The sequence below is a fragment of the Ochotona curzoniae genome, unplaced genomic scaffold (assembly GCF_017591425.1).
Source record: "Ochotona curzoniae isolate NIBS_2020 unplaced genomic scaffold, NIBS_Ocur_1.0 contig_291, whole genome shotgun sequence".
Lineage (NCBI taxonomy): Eukaryota > Metazoa > Chordata > Mammalia > Lagomorpha > Ochotonidae > Ochotona > Ochotona curzoniae.
In genome coordinates, this window is record NW_024465649.1 from 13,408,684 (window position 1) to 13,424,939 (window position 16,256).

A 16,256-nucleotide genomic window follows, 5' to 3' on the forward strand; every position below is an offset into this window, starting at 1 on the left:
GAACTGGCTACAAGCCTGTGTGCACACGACCCCCTCGCAGGGTTTGAATAATTTGCTAGGATGGCTCACAGACCTCAGGGATGTTCTAGAAGACCAAGGTGAAGAGTTGCTAAGGGTGAATTCTGGAAACACCTTGAACCCACAGGCATTTGTGGGCAGCCCTCCTAGGGCACAGGTGGATTCACCACCGACAAGCTGATCACATCTGCATGAAGCTTTCATAGAGCTTGATCACCAGCACCCCCCATCCACAACCACCTTCCAGAGACTGGGGGTGCAGCTGGAAGTTTCAATATTCACTTAATGATCATTTAATAATCGTGACCAGACTATCTGGAAGCTTTTTAGTGGTCCCGCCCTCACACCTCATTTGCATAAACTCAAGTACCATGAAAGTTGAGTAACTCCTATCACTTAGGAAATTCAGAGTGTTTTAGCAACTTTGTAGGAGAATAAATACTACCTATCATCCTTATCACTTGGGAAATTACAAGGGACTTAACCATATCTGTGTGGTTCAAGAATGCTTTAAGAACGGAGAAGAGCTTGCACAATAGTAAGTTAGTGCAGGGGAAGTTCAAGACAGCTAAGGGGGAGGGTATGGAGATAAACCAATGGGTGGAATACGGATGGACACTGGAAAGCTTCCAGATGTCGTAACAACTTCAATCACACCACACTACTAATACTGAAGCTATGACACATCAGATATCTACTCAGCACCTGCACTCTCACATGAGGCAGAAAAGGAAGGCAGGGAGGAAATGAAAATCCATATTATCACCAGCTGATTTTCTCTCTGACTTGCTTTGCAGAAAAGCTAAGGATGGGAGAACAATAGTCATTTGAGCTTTCTGGCTGTCTGATTTCAGACGAACAAGAGTTTCCTGCACTTTCCAAATCTAGATCTGTGAAAATGGAAGTCAAAAGAAATCTACGGGGCCAACTAGTGTGGCCTAGCGGCTAAAATCCCCACCTTGAACATGCCAGGATCCCATATGGGCACCGGTTCTAATCCTAGCAGCTCCACTTCCCATCCAGCTCTCTGCTTGTGGCCTGGGAAAGCAGTTGATGATGGCCCAAAGCTTTGGGATCCTGAACCCATGTGGGACACTCGGAAGAGGTTCCTGGCTCCTGGCTTTGGATTGGCACAGTACCGGCCGTTGCACTCACTTGGGGAGTAAATCACCGGTCAGAAGATCTTCCTCTCTGTCTCTCTTCCTCTCTGTATATCTGACTTTGTAATAAATAAATAAATCTTAAAAAAAAAAAAAAAAAAGAAATCTACTGTCCAGGGCCCGATGCGATAGTGTAGTGGTTAAAGTCCTCACCTTGCACGCTTGGGATCCCATATGGGCGCCGGTTCTAATCCCTGCTTCCCATCCAGCTCCCTGCTTGTGGCCTGGGAAAGCAGTCGAGGACAGCCCAAAGCTTTGGGACCCTGCACCCGAGTGGGAGACCCAGAAGAGCTCTTGGCTCCTGGCTTCAGAATGGTTCAGCTCAAGCTGCTGCGGTTACTTGGGCAGTGAATCATCAGACTGAAGATCTTCCGAGGGTCCACACCGAGGACCCTGGGTTGATATGGGGTGGCCATTCCCCATTCCCAGGTACTGGGGCAGTTGGGAGACTGGGTGCAGCTTCTCCACTTGTCTCTCCCCTTATCCCAGACACAGGAGGAAGAAAAACAAAATTTGGACCCAATAGTTTCACCCACTTTTCCCTAACCCTCTATCCTTCCCATCCCGATCAACTATGTAAACATCATTTAAAAAAGACGTTGGCTGACTTTTTTACAAAAATAATTAGTCTAAGACTCAATAACACATTTAAAGAGTATGAAATCTGGATGTTTCTAAAAATACTGAGTGAAACTCACTCTAAGATTACTACAAGGCTAAACAGAGGAGTTGGTTACTATTATTTAAAGCTTTTTAAAAAGCAGTTGTTTAAACAAAAATAATAATCTATTGTGGAGCTTAAACATGTAAATTCATGACAATTTAACATGTAAATTTCATCAAAAAGTCTAGCCAGCAGAAATGAAAGCATAAGGCAATATAACAGAGTAGGGTAAAATGTATATAATAAACTACCAAGCAACTACCAAAAATAACAGGGCAAAGTTCTTTCTAGATTAATCAGTAAAAGACATAAAATAGAGAAAAAAATGCTCAATTGTAAAAAAAAGGCTGGAAAAAAGGAAAGGGTTTAATAAAGAACAGCTGGGACAAACAGAGACAAAGGGCTAGAGCAAAATCAACCATATTTATTATTCATGACACCAAATGGAAATGTCTAAACACTCCCAATTAAAGACAGAGATTGTCATGTCAGGGTAAAGAAAAAAATAAGAACCAGTAAAATGTTTCCAATGCATCTTAAATGTAAAGTCACAAATAGGTTAAACACAAAAGGATGGAAACAGAAAAATGCTAACACTAGCTAAAATCTGGCTAAATATATTAAATCAGCCATGAAAGATTTCAGAGCAATATTTAATCAGGGACAGAGAGGGTCATATTTCATAGTGACCAAGGGAAAGAAATAAACCCTGCTTATTCACAACCTTATTTATATATATAGAAAATCTGGTAGAGTTTTGTAAAATTAGTAGAATTCACAAGTGAGCTCAGAGGGCTGGCACTGTGGTAGAGTGAATTAAGCAGTGGAAAATGGCCCAAAGGATTGAGCCCTACCACTCGAGAGGGACAACTGGAAGCAACTCTTGGCTCCTAGCTTTGGCCTGGCCCAGCTGAGATCACTGGTGAGCAAACCAGTGGATGAAAGACTTTGCTCTCTGTCTCTCCCTCTTTCTGTAATTCTGACATTCAAATAAAATATTTTTTCTAAATATGTAAATTACTTTAAAAATGAAATTGGCGATAAATCTCAAAAAAGATGTCTAAGACTTATATAGCATAATTACATATATATATATGGCTCATTATATAGTTCATGGGCCAGAAAATTCAATATCATCCCCAAATGAATCCATACCTTCAATGAAATCCTATTCAGAATCCCAGGAGATGTGTTTGTAGAAGTCAACAAACTGATTCTAAAATCTCTATGGAAATAAGGACCTAAAATAACCATACAATTCTGAAACAGAAGAACAAAGTCAGAGGACTGAGACTGCCGAAATCATCCAAAGAGGATGGCACTAGTGTAATTACAGATAAGCTGAACAGAAGGGAAAGCTCAGCAGCCACGCGTGTACATTTACGCACAGCTGATTTCTGACAAAGGCACAAAGACAATGCAGGAAAGAAAGCACGATCTTCCTGACAAAGGGAGGTGAAACAAAAAGTTCACATGCAAAGAATGAAACTGAATCCACACCTGCGCCCCTTACAAAAATTACCTCCAAACGAATCACGGACCTAAATTAATACTTGAGAGTATAAAACAAAGGGAAAAACGCGATTAAGCAAACATTTCTCAGATATGACACCATGCAGGAGCTCAGAACCCAATACCCACGCCGCTAGCTTGCAAACTATTTCTGAGACAGAAGGGTAAGGGAAGGTCAGGCAACCTTCTTGATTCCGAGGGCTTCTCATCTCGGTCCGCCCACCATTCCCAGAAAGCAACTCACAAAGCATACAAAAGCTCACCGGCCTGTCCCCGCTTATTGGAGAGGGGGCACTGTTAACAGAGCTTAAGAAGAACCTCATCAAACAAGCCTTGGCTTATTACCAGTACATCGCCCCCTTTTGGTCTAACTGTGTTTTCCATAATTACCTTTACCATCTGATTTAAAAAAAAAAATTAGTTCTTCTAGATCCTTTTTTTTAAAGATATATTTATTTATTGGAAAGTCAGCTATACAGAGAGAAGGAGAGACAGAGGAGAAGGTCTTCCGTCCAATGATTCACTCCCCAAGTGGCCACAATGGATGATGCTATGCTGATCTGAAGCCAGGAGCCAGGAACTTCTTCTGGGTCTTCCATGCGGCTGTAGGGTCCCAAAGCTTTGGGCCGTCCTCAACTGCTTTCCCAGGCCACAAGCAGGGAGCTGGATGGGAAGTGGGGCTGCCAGGATTAGAACCAGTGCCCATACGAGATTCTGGGGCACTCAAGGCGAGGACTTTAGCCGCTAGGCCATGCTGCCAGGCCCCTCTAGATCTTTTGGTTTCCATTTCTGAAGGCTCTATCATATAAAACTTAACTAAGCAAATTGCTGTTTTCCTTGTGGTCATATAGCCTTTCTTAAAAGAGTGTCAGCCATTACCCTTACGATGGGTGAGTAAAACATATGTTTTCCTTTAGCACCAGAAATAAAATCTGCAGAACTGATAAATGGGGTTTTAAACAAATTTAAAATTTTTATTCTGTAAGAAACCACTACTGAGGTGGGTGTTACAGGGCAGCACATCAAGCCACCACTGAGGATACTTACTTCCCTGTCAGAGTGTCTGGGACCAAGTCCTGCCTCTGTTTCCACGGGGGCCTCTTGTTAATGCACTGGGAGGCAACAAGTGAGGGCTTGAGAACTTGGGTTCCTGTCACACATGTGGGAAACTTGGATGCAGTCCCTGGCTCTCAGCTTCTACATGGCCCAGTGTAAACTGTTGCATGCATATAGAGACTAAACCAGTAGATGCAAGGTCTCTCTCATTCTTTTTCAAATAAATGGCAATAAATGAATGAATTTGAGAAAGATTCTACCAACAGAACAAAAAGTCACAGCTGAAGAGAAAATTTTTACAAAGCATTTATCTGATAAAAAAAAAAAACTTGATTAATGGGCACAGCCTGGTAGCCTAGTGGTTAAAGCCCTCACCTTGCCAGCACCAGGATCCCATATGGGTGCCAGTTCGTATCCCAGCTGTTCCATTTCCCTCTAGCTCCCTGCTTGTGGCCTGGGAAAGCAGTAAAAGATGGCCCAAAGCTTTGGGACCCTGCAAGCGCATGGGAGACCTGGAAGAAGCTCCTGGCTTTGAATCAACTTAGCTCTGGCAGTTGTGCCCATTTGGGGAGTGAACCAATGGAAGGAAGATCTTTGCCTCTTTCTATAAACCTGACTTTCCAATAAAGATAAACAAATCTAAAAAGAAAGAAAGAAAGAAAGAAAGAAACTCTTGATTCAACAGAAAGAAAAATCCAGCTTAAAAAGGAACAGGAGCTGCCATAGTGGAGTATGAGGTTACCACCAGCAGCTCCAACAGCTCTCTTGTACATCAGTTCCAGTCCAGGCTGTTCCACCTCAGATCCAGCTCCCTGCTAACGGCCTGTGAAAGCAGTGGAGGGTGGCCCAAAGCCTTGAGGCCCTGTGATATGAATTTAGGCAGGCAGCTAGGTCAGTGTCAAGAGTTCACATGTTTTTTTTTTTTTTTTAAGATTTGTTTATTTATTGGAAAGGCAGATTTATAGAGAGAAGGCAAGACAAAGATCTGCTGGTTTACTCCCCAAATGTTCATCAAGCGCTGGAGTTGATCTGAAGTCGAGAGCCAGAAACTATCCAGGTCTCCCATGTCGGGGCAGGGTCCTAAGCATTTCAGCCATCCTATTCTGCTTTCCCAGGCCACAAGCAGGGAGCTGGATGGGAAGTGCAGCAGTCGGGACAGGAATTGGTGCCCATGTGGGATATCTGTGTTTGCAGGTGGAGGATTAGGCAACGGAGGTATCATGCTGGCAACCAGATGAACTGGCATGGCACAGCTGCAGTCACTGCAGTCATCTGGACAGTAAACCAGAAGTTAGAACATTCTCTGTTTGTCTCCCCTTCTCCTTAACTCTGCCTTGCAAATAAATAAATGGATCTTTTACAAAGCAGGTAAAAATTTGAATATACACTTTACCAAGAAGATATATAGGTATCAAATAAACACATAAAAAGATGCTCATATCATTAAACAAATGCAAAATAAAACTACAAGAAGATGCAATTACAATTAGAATGGGTAACATTTAAAGGACTGGCAATACCAAATGTTGACCAGGATGAAATGAACAAGAATTTTCTTATAATTGATGATAGGAATGTAAAACTGCACAAGCACTTTGGAAAATGGTTGATAGTTTCCCTACTTAACAAATAATTCAGTCACTCCATTCTAAGATACTCACTTAAGAGAAAATATGCATTTATAAAATAACACATGAATGATTCAGTAGCTTTACTCCTAGCAGGCTGATACTGGAAACAACTAAAATCTCCATCATCAATAAACTGAGACATACCCATACATTGTAACACTATATGGCAATGAAAAGAAATGAACCTAAAAAAAACCAAAAACAAAGACGAAGACTATGCTGCAAGATTCCATGTATACAAAACTCAAGAAACTCTTGTGCATAGAGAAAGCAGCCCAGTGGCTCTTCTGGACGAGGCAGGGCAAGAGCTGGGAAGGAAAATTCACAGAGAAATCTGAGAAAACTTCTGGATTCCTTCCCTATACTGACTATGATGACAATTCAACAGACATAGACGTAAGTCACAAGTTGCTAAACTGTGTATCTTTAATAGGTGAACTTGCCTGTATTGTGACTTTCTCAATAAAGCTATAAAACAAAGAGTTAAATAAAAAACAGAGTAGAACACAGAATATATAGTCACGATATCTTCTCTCCCTGACTTGGCAGGAGTGGTAAGAGTTGGCCTGCTCCTGGCTGCTCTAGCTAGCAACTGGTATCAAGTGCAATACATTCTTGTGGGTTCCATTTCTCCTGGGACCGCTGAGTGTAAGTAAGAGCTTAATGATAAAGTACAATATTCCTAACAATATAGTGACAAAAACATGATGAAAAGTGAAATAAATACTTTGGCAAAAAGTTATTTCGGCCTTACTGACTTGCTGACTTTATGACATTCTATTAGGTCTTAGAGTCACTGTGCCCTAGAATTTTTTTTTGGAAACTGTTTGTAATGTGGAAAGAGTATCAAGCCATGGTTTGTACATTCTAGGCCTGGTGGCTAAAATTTCACTTACTCTCACTTCATTTTCATTCAAAATCTTAAAAGCAAGTAAGTCTATAATATCTCTAAAAATACTAAATCACAAAAATTAAAAATCACAGGATAGCTATGAAAAACATCAAGAGCTATGTAAATTCAAATGGAGAAAGAATTCTATTCCTCTAGGAGATCAGAGCACCTCAGAACTAGAAGGATCTAAGAACTCATCCAATCCCAGGCCCCAACACACAGGCAAGTCCCTTTACAACCCTGCTGTTACTTGTATCCTGGCACAATGTCTGGGATGAGTCACCCACATGCTCAAAAGCCAACCTATTCCATTTTAAAAGTCTATTCTTGTCAACTATTTTCTTTTTTGCTTTCTAAAAAAATATTAATCTTATTTATTTGAAAGTCAGAGTGATAAAGAGGGAGAGACAGGAGAGAAAAAAGAAGTGATCTTCCACCTACTCACTCAATCCCCAAGTATTGACAACATACAAAACTAGGCTGGGCTAATGTTAAGAGTCCAGAACTCCATCCAAGTCTCCCACATGGGTGGCTAGGGCCCAAGCACCGTGGCTCGATCCTACTGCCTTCCCTGGCACTGGATCAGGAGCAGAACAGCCAGGACTTGAATGACACTTGTATATGCCAGAGTTGCAAGGGGTGGCTTGACTCACTGCATCACAATGCCAGAGCGAGCTTACTGCACTTTGAAAAGCTGAGTGGTGGGCATCTGGCACAGTCATGAAGTCAATGCCTGATACACCTGCATCCTGTATCCGAGTATCTGATTCGAGTTCTGTTACACTACTTCCAATCCAGCTTCCTGCTAATGTGATAATCCAAGGACCTGGCTTCCTGCCACACATGAAATTCTGGGATTGCTATCTTCAGCCTAGCCCAAGACTTGCCTGTGGTGTGGCATATGGAAAGTGAATTAGCAGACAGGAGATCTCTGCCCCTGTATCCCTCTCACTTTCAAATTAAATCTAATTAAAAAAATGAAAAAGCTAATTCTTAATATCAGGTAAAGGTCTGCATTCCTATGAATTCTTCCCAATGATCCTAATCCTTTCTACAAATGTAATACTGTGCCTGTCACATTCCAGATTAAGGAAGCAATAATGCATCACAGCCATTCCTTCACATGTGCAAAGTTTTTATATTGCGCACTGATAAGAGACAACTGAAATATAGATCCTGCCCTGATAGGCTCTTAATCAAATGGGGGGATTCCATCTTAAGCTTATAAATAGCTACAATATGTACAAGCATAAACATTAAAAGCATTGAGAAAATATAATAAGAAATTCATAAATGGGAAAATCCATCTATGGGACAAATGAAGGAAACAGGGAAAGCTTCCCAAGGTGGGTAAGACTGAAGAGGACCTTGAAGATGGGCATTTACACTGAACAAAGCGCAAGGGAAAACCACAGTGAAGACCTGGGACTGCAGAAACACACAGTCTCAGTAGAGAGTCTGTGACACTCTCTAGCTTTGTGCCTTTGCAGAATCTACTTAAATTCTCCATGCCTCTATATTTTTCTTTTACAACACACACACACACACACACACACACACACACACACACACACACACCATGAGAACTGAATGTATGGACACAGGAAAAGCATTTAGGATACTGCTCAGCAACTAATGTAGTTAAGCATTTTCCGTTGGTACTGAGAAAACAACACGGACAGTTTTAGGGGATAGAGAAGTTTAAACCCCTTTGGAAAAGGCCAATAGTCCAGTTCAATTTAAACACGCTTTCTCTTTCTGCTGTCCCATCACCCAAGTGCACATAAATGCTAGCAAAGGACGCGGCGAGTGGTGGGTATTTAGCGAGTGGTCCCCTGCCCAATTCCACCTTCCTTTTCTTCACAGTTCTATCTGTGCTACTCCCATTGCACCTGTATTCTGCCTTGATTATAGTTCTTTATGTTACTACATCGACTGCACCTTGTACATTTCCTGAGGGCAATCTCTGACTTGTAGATGCCAAATTTAGTCCCTAACTCTGTCTGAGCATGGGAAGCTCTTAGGAACTTCAAAATGCATAAACTGCTAAGACTAACACAGACCTAGCAGCCAGGGTCTCCAGAGGAAGGGCTGTATATGCGTGTTAAAAAGCTGCAGGGCCCGGTGGCTTGGCCTAGTGGCTGAAGTTCTCGCCTTGAACACACCAGGATCCCATATGGGTGCCGGTTCTAGTTCTGGCAGCTCCACTTCCCTCCCATGCAGCTCCCTGCTTGTGGTCTGGGAAAGCACCTGAGGACAGCTCAAAGCCTTGGGACTCTGAACCCATGTGGGAGACCCAGAAGAAGTTCCTGGATCCTAGCTTCGGATTGGCATAGCATCGGCCGTTGTGCTCACTTAGGGAGTGAATCATCAGATGGAAGATCCTCCTCTCCGTCTCTCCTCTTCTCTGTATATCTGACTTTGTAATAAAAATAAATAAATCTTAAAAAAAAAGCTCCATAAGATTCTAAAGCAATCTCTTATGAAGACCTTATATTTGAGAGCCAGCAAACTACTGGCATTCCGATGCAAAGATGGGAACAGAATAAGCAATAGTTGAACTCCATGTACTGAACCTGGACAACCAGGAACTAACACTACACTGAAACCAAACTGGAAAGGTACCAGGAGTGCAATCCACATTAAAACAAACAAACAAAAACCCAAGGTAGCCAAGAATAAGCTAAACCCAAGTTTTACTCATTCATTCGAAGTACTGGGCAATATATGTAAAGGCACTTTAGACAGGAAAATAAAACATGAGAGACTATTTGAATGCTGATCTAACAGATGTCATCACTGTGAAATAAACAAGGCTCCAACTTCCAATGATCATTCTAGTTGAAACATCTTAAATTTGTGTTTATAATTTGAAAATGAACAAAAGATGTACCTTTGGGACTTGATGAAGGAGCCCTGTGCCCACTATGTCCACCAGGAAGCCCAGTATGTGAATGTGAGCCTGCCACAACGTGAATGCACCCCCTTGGCCACACACCAGCGTCCACCTAGGAGCCCAGCCAGAGGAAGCACTTCATCACTGCCGTGGGAGACTTTGCAGTTCATCTAACAGGGCCCTGCCCTGTGTGGCACTGTACAGTGGTGTCAACAAATGAGAAAAATGCAGCTTTCTCCTGGCTCAAACAAGGCTCCGGTGGCAGCAAAGAAAACAAAACAAAATAAATGAGGACAGAGACAGAGAGAGGAAAGAAGGGAGGCAAGAAAGGAGGAAGGGAGAAGAAAAGAAGAAAAGAATAAAGGCAGGGAGGGAGGAAGGAATAGAGGAAGGGAGAGAGGGAGGAAGCGAAGGAACGATGAAAATAAACCAACACTCAGTTCAAATACTTAAACCTGCCTTTTTCTCCTATTATAGGTACTGTTATATCAACCATACATTCATTTTCATTGAGATTTTCACATTAAAATAGAAGTCAGTAACATGGAGCTTTAGTTTAAAGCCAATTCTCTGAGTTCCAACCAATGCAACCCTGTGTTAAAACTAGAGCAACACTGCCACAGGAGAGAAACATCACACTTGGCCTTCGCGTGTTTTGGAAGCACTTACTTGACTGTTTTCTAATTTTCTTAAAATCTTTTTGCACTTTGTTATCCAAGTAACCAGGAAAAAATATTTAAACTCCTCAAGGCTGTCATTTTGATACATTTTCCAGGAGTCTGATTTGTTTTTTGGGCGGCACTACAGCTAGTGTTCATGTGTCAGTTTTGCTTGAAATACATCCAAATCCTCAATATGTGGCAAGTAGACATTTATTCTCCAGTAATTCCTCATCTCTATTTAGTCTACCACTGATGTCATCAAGATTTATACAGCTTTTCCTCAAAATGCAACACAATCACTAAATGAATCCTCAAAGACAAATGACAAAAGGAAAAATTCATCAACAGTGTAGACGCAAATACTGGCAAGAGCGATCAAATGAAATTACAGATGTGTGCCTCCCAGTAAAAGGGTTTAGGAAAATAATAAATTCTACCTGGGCTGTTCCAGGTTAGCTCTTTATTACCCAAGAGAGAGAAATGAATGATTTGTCAATTTTGGCAAAATTGTTAACATTTGATTTTTAAAAGTCCAACATTAATAACTTTGGGGAAAAAAGTATTCTCACACCCCATTATTAGGAATACGCACTGATCCAATACTTTTTGAAGAAAATGTCACAATCTCTACCAATTTCTGATCACATGCTACCCTTTAGAATTTATCCCATGGGTATGACTGGAAAAAATATGAAAAGATATAAAAGTGCTTATAGCAGCACAATTTGTAATAACAAAGTTAACTTGTTTGTAAGTAACTGGCTAGGCAAATTTTTCACAGTGAAAACGCTATGTAGGAATTGAGAATCATAAAGAATATATATAACTGATAATACAAAATTTTAAAATACAAGTGAAAAAAGCAGTCTAGCATATAATACACATATTCACATACATGAAAGATTTTTAGTACACATACTTAGACAAATGTATATTTGTAGAGGCATGACATTTTTGGAAAAATACAGAAGAAATATTAACCAGTATTGACTCTGAGAGGTGAAACTAAGGGTGCAAAGAAATAGAAACCCTGTTAAATGTTAAAAGCTGTCATCCAGCTAAAGTACTTAAAATGTGCAGGACAACCCTAGATAGAACTACTAGCAAGTTCCATAAAAAGTGAAACGTGTCCGTATCCTATGGCCCAGCAATCCCATTCTGAATTATTAACTCAAAAGAAACAAAAATGTATGTCCACAGCTGTACTTGCACAAAAACATTCAGAGTAGCCTTATTCCTACTAGTCCCTTAAATAAAGTGATTATTTAATTGTCTATCAGTAGGAGAACAGATGAATAAACTGGCATGTTTCAACAGTGGTCTACCACTTGGTAATAAAAAGAATGAACTACTGATTTTAAAACGTCTGAGATGACTAACACCTGCTGAGTGCAAAAAGCTGGACATAAAAGAGGACACATACTCACTGGCTGGTTTCATTTATAGGAACTTCTGAGATCAGGGAAACTAATCCATAGTGTAAGTCTTAGCCAGCTGGTGGTGGAGAGAGGGGGAGAAATGTTTGGGGAAACCTACCATGAACCAACTGGAAACAGGATGGAATTTTCTGGGATAACAGAAATGTTCTCTATGCTGTTTGGGCTGACAGTTACAAGGATATACACAACTGTAAAGAACAATGATTTATTTTAAATAGTACAATTTAAGGTTCTAGTCACTGTATTCATCCTTAAAAAGAAACTCCTTCTTTGCTGTAAGCCTTTGTCCCCAATCCTAAGCAACTATTAATCTTTCTGTCTTTATGAATTTCCCTATGCTGGATAATTTCACAAAACATGGACTCATGCAATCCTGGGTGGCCTGCTGTGGCTGCCTTCTTTCACACTGCAGGCTCATCCATTCCACTGCATGTGCCAGGACGACATCTCCTTCATGGCCAAAGATGTCACAGCACGGAAGGACCACTGTGTATTGATCCACTCGCCTGCTGAGGAAAAACAGCTGGGTTGCTTTCACTATTACAAATGCTGCTGCCATAAACATCTGCTTCTGAGGGAACTGCGCAGTTTACTGTATGAAAATTATATCTCAATTTGAAGAAAGAATATCAGTATGAAAAATCATCTTGCTATTATAATGTTTGAATACTTCAGTGGTTAGCAGAACAAAAACATGTCAGACAAGCCAACTGTAACAAAAATAACGTTCTTTCAGAGGAGACAGAGTTTGTCAGTAAAAACAATTAAACAATGTCATAACCATCTCAGGATGCCACCAGGGAGTTCCTAAGCGAGTGGCTGGTTGTCTGGAGAAGCTTGACCTGAGCCTCACATCCACTCAACCTGAGGGATTACACCACAGAAATATTCATTACCATTCTGACTTCTCTGTGGCCCACTAACAACAAAACCAACAATGAAGTATGACCTATTCTTTTGAAAGAGAAAGGAAAGTTTACTAAGCAAAGTACTTAAATACAATTTTTGCATAATATTACATAGAATTAGGATATTTCAAGCCTTTCCTGACTAACAGGAAAATTATTTTTTTTAACCAGTTCAGGAATATTCCTGTCCCAATATGGTTATAAATTATTTCTCATACTGCGATATAAACAAGGCCTTTTACTCTTGTTCTCTACCTCCCAAAAAAATCTCACAAAAAATAAAAAGAAAGAAATATATCTACTATGGCTAGATTTTGCACAAATGGTGGGAGGAAAGAGAATGATAGGAATTCCTGCACTGCTGTGGAGCAGATTCTGCTGTGTGCTTCACACAGGCCTATTTCCTCAATTAGCCCACAGGTCAGCCTTAACACGTTGTTAACATTCTATCTTCATCTTAGGATGAGCTGGCTGAGCCAAGGTGCTGAGAAGTGTTGAAGACACTGGATTGAAACCCAAGAACTCTTAACAGAATACATGTCTACAATTCCCATGTACTTCCTACATACCCCTTTCCCTACACAGTCCCTGTTTCAAATACACACCCACACTATCATTACCACTTTCCCACGTCCAAGTTTTTTTGGACCCCAATGACTTTATAATGCCAAATCCAAAGAACATTTTGCCTACTACTCTGAGAGGACTTTTTATACATATATATATATATATATATGGAACGTTTCACGAGTTTGCGTGTTATCCTTGCACTGGGGCCATGCTAACCTTCTCTGTATCGTTCCAATTTTAGTATATGTACTGCCAAAGTGAGCACACTTTTTAGGTTTAAAACACTCTTTTCCCCTGGTTTAACTAACCACTCCTCTAATTATTCTTTGCTTATTTTTTTAAATGTTTACTTCTATTTATTTGAAACAGCAACAGAAGGAGGAAGGGAGGAAGAAGAAAAGGGGAGTGGGAAGAAGGGGGTAGGAGAAAGAAGGGGGAAGGGAAAGGAGGAGGAGGGAGGGAGAAAAGCAGGGAGAAAGGAAGAGAGAGCCCCAGTTCACCCTCCAAATGCCCACTCCAGCCAACGCCCGCCAGGCTGAGGGCAGGAAACTCCACCCAGTTGGGGATGGAACCAGCAGAAGGAAGGTGTCTCTGCCTCTTCCTCTCTGTGTAACTCTGACTTCAAATAAATAAATGGATCTCTAAGAATTAAATCATATAATGTGACTATAAAAAATAAAATTCTCTCCTTTGATATTGTTGCCACTGCTGTTTATTTAGTGCGTTTTATAAATTAATTCTGTAAAATTGATGTTTTTTTTTGTCACATATTGCCACCTAGCTACCAAACAGATGGGGCTTCCTTAATACTAAAAGATGCCCGATTGATTTTAATAAAAAGAAGGAAAATAGACAAAGAAGAAATAAAAAGAAAATAAATAGCAACTGATGTGGGCAAGAGTGGAGACGAACAGCACCTGTGTCCAGTCCCGTTAACACCCAAACCCCAGCCCAGCCACGGCGATCCAACATCACCCTGCACTCAGCACACCAATCTCTTCATGTACCTGAGCTTCACAACCCACGTGCACAACATGCCATATCACTTCCAAGATTCCCACAAAAGTGACAGGCAACCTGGTAGGACTCAAGCTCCACCCAGGCTCCACCCAGACCCCACCCAGACCCCACCCATTCAAACACTCAAGGACATCACATACTGGACAACCCCGACTCTGGTGGAGGCAGCAGGCCTTTGCTGTACAAGGAAGGCTATCCACATTCATCCCTGAGTATGCACCATTCCTTTTGACAAATCCAGCTTTCCTGCACTGCTCTTTGAATTCTTCCACACATGGAGACAGGAGGCTGGACGACGCCCAGCCAGCAGCCAAGCTGCCCACAGCACACTGCCTGTGTGTGCACTCTATCCATCCGCCTTCAGGTCCCCATTCTTTTTCCCTCTCCCTCTTACTTACCAGAGTTTGAGCTTACTAAATCTGAATGATAAGCAGTAAATCAAAGTTAACTACTATAATGAATATACTATTAATTCTAATTTCTCTATTCTGGAATTTGTAAAAACTTATAAAAATCTGCTAAATTAACGAATAATATGGGAAAAGCACAAAACACACCTATGTTCAGAAACAGATCACACTATTTTAGCACTAAGTTATTTTAGATATGGCATTAGACAAATTTATCAATTTATAATTAATTTAATTAAGAGTCAAAAGGGTTGGTTGATTTTCTGATAAAATAGTCACATGCTCAGTCAAAAACAAAGTGAAAATAACACTCTTATTTTTTTAAAGATCTATTTATTTCTGCCAGAAAGGCAGATTTTACAGACAGAAGGAGATACAGAGAGAAAAATCCATCGCTGGTTCACTTCCCAAATGGCCACAATGGCCAGAGCTGAGCCAATCTGAAGCCAGGAACCAGAGGCCTCCTCTGGGTCTCCCATGTGAGTGCAACAACCCAAGGACTTGGACCATCCTTGATTGCTTTTCCATGTCAGTAGCAGGGCAATGGATGGAAAATCTAGAAGGGGACACAAACTGGTTCCCATAGGCATGCTGGTGTTCTCAGGTGAAGGTTTATCTAGTTTAAACATTGTGCCAGCCCCAAAACTCTTATTTCATAACTTCTAATCTCATTATCTCAAGAGAAAATAACTCCCTTGCAACACCAACATATACAATGTACTCATTAAAAATGATTCTTTTCAGAATATAGCGTCAGTCACTATATCCTCGCCTTGAATGCTCCGAAATCCCATATGTGCACAGTTTGTGTCCTGGCTATTCCACTCCCCATTCAGCTCCCTGCTTTTGGCCTGGGAAAGTAGTAGAGGATGGCCCAAAGCCTTGGGACCCTGCACCTACATGGGAGACCCAGAAGAGGCTCCCAGATCCTGATATGCTCAGCTTTGGCTATTGTGGCCACTTAGGAAGAGAACCAGTGAACGGAAGACCTTTCTCGCTGTCTCTCTTCTCTCTGTAAATAAAAATAAAATACTTAAATAAATAAAATATCTCTTTCCAGTAAAATTTTAAAATAACATTTTAAAAATTAAAATTACTCTTTTCTAGAAGGTCCAGTAAGATCTCTTTACGGAGATACCCTATTAGTTAAGTTATATAACTATCTGAGGATTATCAAACATTTAAAAATATATATAATTAAAATTAGAGTTTCAGGGCACTATAACTAAATGAAAAGCAGATGTACCACAGCCGAACAATCATTTAAAGCTAGCTATCAAATTGGTCAAGACTGAACCAAGCCCCTATAACTTTAAATGCAGATGCTGAATACCACCAGGTCCCACCCTCCAGCCTCCCGTGCACCTAGCCTCTCTCACTAAAATTAACTTACTGGGGTCAGTGTTGTGGTACAACAA

General features: G+C 40.9%; 1 protein-coding gene and 1 non-coding gene across 3 annotated transcripts in view; both read right to left on the reverse strand.

The window, feature by feature from the left end:
- The window catches only part of SCP2 (sterol carrier protein 2), a 77,710-nt gene that overhangs the window by 28,489 nt on the left and 32,965 nt on the right, over positions 1–16,256 (reverse strand). The gene's annotated exons all lie outside the window — the stretch shown is intronic.
- On the reverse strand, positions 13,567–13,673 carry LOC121155390. Its single transcript, XR_005883651.1, has one exon. It is a non-coding gene; the product is annotated as a U6 spliceosomal RNA (small nuclear RNA).